Source organism: Propithecus coquereli, unplaced genomic scaffold, assembly GCF_000956105.1.
Source record: "Propithecus coquereli isolate 6110/MARCELLA unplaced genomic scaffold, Pcoq_1.0 Scaffold116, whole genome shotgun sequence".
Classification (NCBI taxonomy): Eukaryota; Metazoa; Chordata; class Mammalia; order Primates; family Indriidae; genus Propithecus; species Propithecus coquereli.
Window position 1 is genome coordinate 6,766 of NW_012135636.1, and position 7,084 is coordinate 13,849.

Here is a 7,084-nt window from a genome sequence, read left to right on the forward strand (position 1 = left end):
GGCAGCTCTCCAGGTCTCAGGTGGGATCACTCGTGCAGCTGCACCCAGTTTGCGAGTCAGTTGGGGCCTGGTCAGTCTAGGGGACCCCGGCTGACATGGCTCATCTTCACTCCTGTGATTTCATCCTCCAGTAGGCGAACCCAGGCTGCTTCTTTCTTTTTTCTTTTTGTTTTTTTGTTGAGACGGAGTCTCGCTGTGTCACCCCTGGTAGTGCAGTGTGCAGTGGTGTCATCATAGCTCACTGCAATCTCAAACTCCTGGGCTCGAGCGATCCTCCTGCCTTAGCCTCCCAAGCAGCCGGGAGTAGAGGTGCCCAGCACCACGCCCCGCTAATTGTTCTATTTTTGGTAGAGACGGGGTCTCGCTCTTGTTCAGGCTGGTCTCGAACTCCGAACTCCTGAGCTCAAGCAATCCTCCCACCCTGGCCTCCCAGAGTGCAAGGATTACAGGCGTGAGCCACCGTGCCTGGCCCAGGCTGCTTCTTATGGTGGTTTCAGGACCGCAAGAAAGACCAAGCCCCAAGGAGCGAGTGTTTCCCAATCTTCCGCTTACATCACATTTGCTAACGTTCCGTGAGCCAAAGGAAGTCACATAACCAAGTCCCTGGTCTACATGGGAGGGTACTGCAGAAACCCATGGGTAATGGGGCCAGTACTGCAACCGTCTACCGCGGGAGGTGTCTGCCACCTTTGCCGTCCGTAATTATTAAGTTAGGTGTGTGCGCAGATAATTTGAGGATATGTAACTATCCCGCTCCTCATCAAACGTTAACACAGTCGTTTTTAGCATCCATTGATGACTCTTGCGTTATGATTACCAAATGTCGATTTTCTGATTCCACCATTCATTCTACATGCATCATTTGGCATTCTAGTGTAAGGAAGAACTTTTCCTCCTTCCCTATGTATTATGAATATGGACTCGTGGTTCTTATTCAGTTGTTTACAATCCGTAACTGTTTGCATTTATTTTGATGTTCAAATTTTCTCAGAATGGGCCTATGAAAGCCTCTTCAAGTTGGCTCCTGCGTCCCTTTGACATGTCCATATAATTTTCTGAATATTTCCTTATTTTCTGGCACAAGATGTTCCAGACTCATCTTGTACCTTCCCTGACTCCCTGAAACCAGCTATCTCTCCGAAGAGCCCTGGTGCTTTTTCCTGGCGAATGGCATTTAGAAACCAAGATAGGGGCACTGGGTGTGTGTATGCTCACTATTACTAAGGTGTCTTTGCTTGGGGGCCCCTTCAGTCCGCAGAGCTAGGAAATACCTACGCTTTCTACACATGTCTATATCTATTAAGAGTGAGCCCATACTAATCCCTTTAATACCTTCGATTCCCATTTTCAACCCGACACCACATGGTTCCTCCTTGCTCTCCCCTGTTCCACATTTGTATCTCCTTTCTCCAACAGTGAGAACCCTGGCCCCCAACATCTGTTAACTCATTAGCTCAATCCTACGAGACACACAGCATTATTACACAACAGTTATAACTGTAGGACCATGAAAAACAAACCTACTGTGGGAGAGTTCAGTATATGCACTTCTTTTTCTCTTTAGACTTGAAGATGCATTTAATGAAGGTACTGTGTTGAAAAGCCGTTTCAGTTGTTTTCTGCTTCAGTGTGGTCATGTGACTAATTTGAGATACCATTAGGCTCATTTGCTTATGTTTATATTCAATTTTAGGGTCTTTCTCCCTCATCCTTATTTTTTCTCAATGTGTGAAACATTAACGGGAGTTGGAAAAGTCAAAATTACATAAAAAGGCGCACTCAGAAGTGTCGCTCTCTCCTTCCACTCTGTTCCCACGCAGCCTTGTAGGTAATCTCATCAATTCTCGTTCATCAGTCTTGTATTTCTTTTTGCAAGACGACAATGTATGTTTTCTTATTTCCACCTTTTTCTTAGACACAAAAAGGGTGACACACGTCATATACACGTTTTCACTCTACTTTTTTCAGTCTACAACACAGTCGATGTGTCATACCTAGGGAAACCTAGAGGTCTAGCGAACCTGCCCGAGACCACAAGGACAGCATCGGTGAAAATAAACACGCTGGGGCCGACTAGCCAAAGAGATTGTGATTTCCCAATGGCGAAAAGGTTAGAAAAAGACAGAAAATCAGACTACTCAATCTAACTTTACACTTCAAACTACAAAATAATGTTCATTTTAACTACAAACGCGAGAGTAGATCTCTCCGGGTTTCCTCTGGGTCCGTCTCCCCCGTGGGGGAGAGACCGGAGCGCGGGGCACGTCCCCCACCGGGGCGTGGCGTATGTAGATGAGCACGGCGCGCAGAGGCTGCCGGTCCCGCCCAGCCTGGGCCCGGGCGTCCCGCGTAGGCAAAATCCGAGCGGTGCGGGGGGCCGTTTTCCTGAGCGGCGCGGGTGGAGCGAGGGCGGCTGGGGGAGTGAGGGTGCGGGGGCCGGGCGGGGGAAGTGACCGTGTGTTGAGAGCGAGGCGGGCGCGCGGGTGCGTGCGGAGGCGGGGACGGTAACTCATACTTACCTGGCAGGGGAGATACCATGATCACGAAGGTGGTTTTCCCAGGGCGAGGCTTATCCATTGCACTCCGGATGTGCTGACCCCTGCGATTTCCCCAAATGTGGAAAACTCGACTGCATAATTTGTGGTAGTGGGGGACTGCGTTCGCGCTCTCCCCTGGTGTTTGTTGGGTTTCCAAAGTTAGATTTGCACACGTGGGACTCACAGTTCTGCACCGGCCCCGCGAGGTCTGGCCGTTGGATTGCTCTTCTCCCAGTTTATGCCCGTGCGTTCTCTTGCTTGTGCCTCTCTTTTGTTTCCTGAAGCGTTTATTACCACCCTGTTGCTTAGTGTTAGATTCTTGAAACCGAGCGGGGGGGCGGGGTGGATTTGGCAATAAATGCAGTCTTACGGCCTACGCTCCTTTGCAACATCTACTGGGGATAAAATCCCAATTCTATGCACGTTACAGTTTAAGAAGCACTGATCTAACATACTGATACATCTTCAGAGAATCTAACTTCACCCGCTAGACCTTTAAGCTTCACGAGGTCAGGGATTCCTGCCTATTTTGTTGACTGTGCTCCATCCACAGTTGGCTAGAATAATAAATAGGCCCTTCACTGTATTTGTTGGATTAATTTACTGACAACCAGGTTCCCAGGTTCTGGCTCTGAGCCCACCCGAGATTAATACCCTGTCCTTCCTACAGAGAAATCGCCACGGAGTTCGAAACACTCCCTGTTCAGCCTGATCAGTAGTTGCTCTTAAATACTATTTGCTCGAGCTCCTTGGGTGAGAGGAGAGGATCCACTAGTCCACACCATCGACCTCCAACCCAGCCTCCTTCAGCCCCTTCTCATTGGAGGAGAGTGTTGTGATCCTAACACAGGAACCAGGAAAAGGCAAGCCAAGGGGCGGGGGGCGGTAAGCGCTACCTTATTTTCCCCACACTCCTGCCCCTTCTGTTTATACATTGCTTCAACCTGGTTTAAGCCAATGAAGGAAACCAAAATATTTCTCCCCCAAATATCGAGGACTGTTAAGGTAAAGACACCGAAAACGCGGGGGAACACTCTGCCTCGGCCTCTGTTTTGCCTCATGGCAGGGCCTAAGTCTTTCCTTACTGGAGACGGGCACTGCACTTGCTCATATGCCGCCCAGCAGGCACCAGAGGAATCTGGGAACAGATTTTACTCTCTCCCCACCTTTTCCCGCCGTTTAAAAGACTGGACCTGCTCTCTCCTTCCTCTTGTCACTAGATAGGATTTATGGCTCTGTCAAAATACTACTTAAGCAAGGACCCTAAGCCACACTGCTTTGACAGAGAAAATACGTTCGAACTGAGGCCTCTCCGGCGTGATGGGTAGAATAGAGCCCGAGTTAATAAACCTCTACTTGTTTTTTTTTTGGTTCATCTGACTTTTGTTTTCAGCAGAGTGTCTCAACTAAACCTAAACAGGGGAAGAAAAGAAGTTACGTGTTCTCTCCTACACCAACATCATCTTGCCTGGATTATGCAAATCTCCTAATGTGGTCTCCTTGCTTTCTTTCACCCTCGCCACACTTACAGCCAAGAGCGATTTTACTTATTTTATTAAGTGGGGTTTTTTTTGGCGAGGGGGGGAGGTCAGATCAAGCCACTCCCCTAACTCAAAACCTGGTTCGCCCAGATTTAAAGCCTTTACATGGTCTACGTTACAAGAGCCTCACGGACCTTACCTCTCTGACTTAAATTTCATACCACTCTCTTTAATGTGGCTCCCGACACAGTCCCGCCTGGCCCTCCGCGGCAGCTGCTCCTTGTGCTGGGGGCGCCGTGCCCCGTGACCAGCTCCCTCCCTCTCCCCCTTCAAGTCTTCTGCTCATCTGGTGTCTTCTCGCTGCAGCCGCTTCTGACCACCCGATTTAACACGGCAACCTGCCCCTTGCCGCAACTCCTTATCCCACTCCCCCTCTCCATTTTCCCCCCTGGCACTTGGCACCTAACTGATTTACTTACTGTGCCTCGCGTCGCTTTTCTCCCACCCGCGCTCCTCCTTCCCTTAGGCAGGCCTCTTTGCTCCCACATGCCTGACCGGTGCCTGGCGCAGGCTCTGCGCTACAGGAAACGGCGGCGGAACGGGCGAGTGCTCGACGCCGAGGAGCTCGGAATATTTCAAACAGGAGCCAGGAGCCAGGCAGGGTTCACCCAGGGCGCCGGCGCAGGGTTATCTCGTTCCATCACAAAACGGGGAACTTCTCGAGTCCACCTCAGAACGGACGGGTCGGCACTCGGCGGGCGGGGCCGCCCCACGCGGGCGCGGGGCCAGTGCGGGGGCGCCGGACCGTCCCAGACGGGGCTCCCGGCAGGGACGCCGCGCGGCTGCGGCTGACGGGGACGGGGCCCGGGGAGCGCTGTGTCCTGGTTTTTTTTCTGCAAACTTAGACTCCTGAGTTCTCCTTCCAGCGTTAGGAGATCGGGCTACTACACATTCTGGAGCGCTTTGCGTCACTTTTACTCAGGAAGACACCACTTAACGACAACCGGCAAAAAGACCCTTCCCGAGCTTTCCATTACTTGAAGATGAGTTCCAGGCTGGCGAGAGAACAGAATGGGCTGAAAGTGGCTTTTCCCGCTTTGGGCTGAAAGGAAGGTGAGACCAGACCCGAGTCCTGACCCGCCCCGCAGGGCTGGGTGGCGGGGCCGCGAGGTCTCGTCTTCTCGGGTCTCCCTTGCAGCTCCCGGTCCCGTAGCCGCGCGCCCACCCCGCCCCCGAGACCCCGGCGGGCCGGCCGGGGCGGGGAGAGCGGTCAGGGGAGAGACGCGAGCGCCGGGGCCGTCCCCCACCGGGGCGTGGCGGATGTAGATGAGCACGGCGCGCAGAGGCTGCCGCTCCCGCCCGGCCTGCGTCCCGGCGCCCCGCGTGGGCAAAATCCGAGCGGTGCGGGGGGCCGTTTTCCTGAGCGGCGCGGGTGGAGCGAGGGCGGCTGGGGGGGCGAGGGCGCCTGGGGGAGTGAGGGTGCGGGGGCCGGGCGGGGGAAGTGACCGTGTGTTGAGAGCCGGGCGGGCGGGAGGGTGTGTGCGGAGGCGGGGGCGGCAACTCATACTTACCTGGCGGGGGAGATACCATGATCACGAAGGTGGTTTTTCCAGGGCGAGGCTCATTCATTGCACTCCGAATGTGCTGACCCCTGCGATTTCCCCAAATGTGGGAAACTCGACTGCATAATTTGTGGTAGTGGGGAACTGCGTTCGCGCTCTCCCCTGATTTTGACTGTGTAAAAGCTAGAGTTTCTGTATTGTGCAGCTTATTTTTTTTGTTTGTTTTGTTTCGACGCGCTTTTGAGAGACAGTGCAGCGGCCCGGATTTTTCGCTGTGGCTTTCGGTGGTTTTCAGTAAGGCTTCCTTATCTGCTTCGCTGGGTGACACTGTCGGTCTTTTGTCCGTGCTGGGACGCAGGCGAGGAGGCGTTTCCGCGAGCGACGTGAAGGAGTTGTGAGTCCACGGGCTCACGGCGGTGAAAGGAGGAAGATGGGCGCGGCCGGCGAGTTTGTGTTTAAAGCTGCGGAGAGAAGACACGGAGAGTTGAATGGGTGGTGGAAAGAACGGACGCCTTCAGAGCCCCGGGTGGGTCAGGCCAGGCGGAGGGGCTCCGTGCTGGTTGCCGAGCAGCAGCTGGGGGCCGGAGACCCAAGCTGGCCAGGTGGTAGAACTGGGCTGGCTGGCGAAAGAGGAGTCTGAGCCCCCTAGGCATGGATGCACAACTACTTTGCACACCCGGCACGGGATTCTTATCTAAGCAATGAGGAGAAGATGGAAAATATCCCAGGATCCGGAACCACACTCGATCCATGAGGCAGATGTGTCATGAGGCAGATGTGTCATGACCACGATGGCCTGACTACGAGGCCCTGGAGAACAGGGGACTTGTGTCTTCTCTAGCGGCCCCTGGGAGGCCAGGCAAGAGTCCAGCCATCTAGAAAGGTCTTTCAGTAATGCTGGAAGAAGAGAACCGCCTGACCGCCTTCGAACATGTGACGTCCCAGGAGGAAACAAAGATTCTCTTGTGATGTTTGGGGTCACCATTTCTGACATGGAACTTTCCTCCAGTCGTAATGTTTGACCATCCTAAGCCCTATCCAAGCCTCCCCTCATCTCACGGCCACCGAGACGCATGTGCACGTGGTGTCATCTGATCCGGTAATGATCTGGCCACTGGTAGCCATTCATCACCCCTGTCCCTCAGTTTATCTTTGTCTAATACTTCCTCAGCTGCTGTCGTCAAGGTGGCCTCTAGTCAGCTCAGCCTATTTACTTCTGCTGTAAAAGAATTACTTTTTTTTTTTTTTTTTAATTACAGTCGGTTACAGGTCAGCTTGACTCTCAGGGCCAGAATCATCTTGCAGTGTCTGCAGGGGATCCAGCGACCACTCCTGTCTTACGCACAGACCCTGATTTTGTCCAGAGTACCAACATGCCCAGCTCAATTTCCTGACCACAGGACACAGTTCTGACCAATTAGACACAGGTCCCCAGGGAGGACATCTCCAGGGGAATAAAAAGGCCAAGCCTCTTTTTGAAGAAAGTCTTTCCCCTGTACCCCCT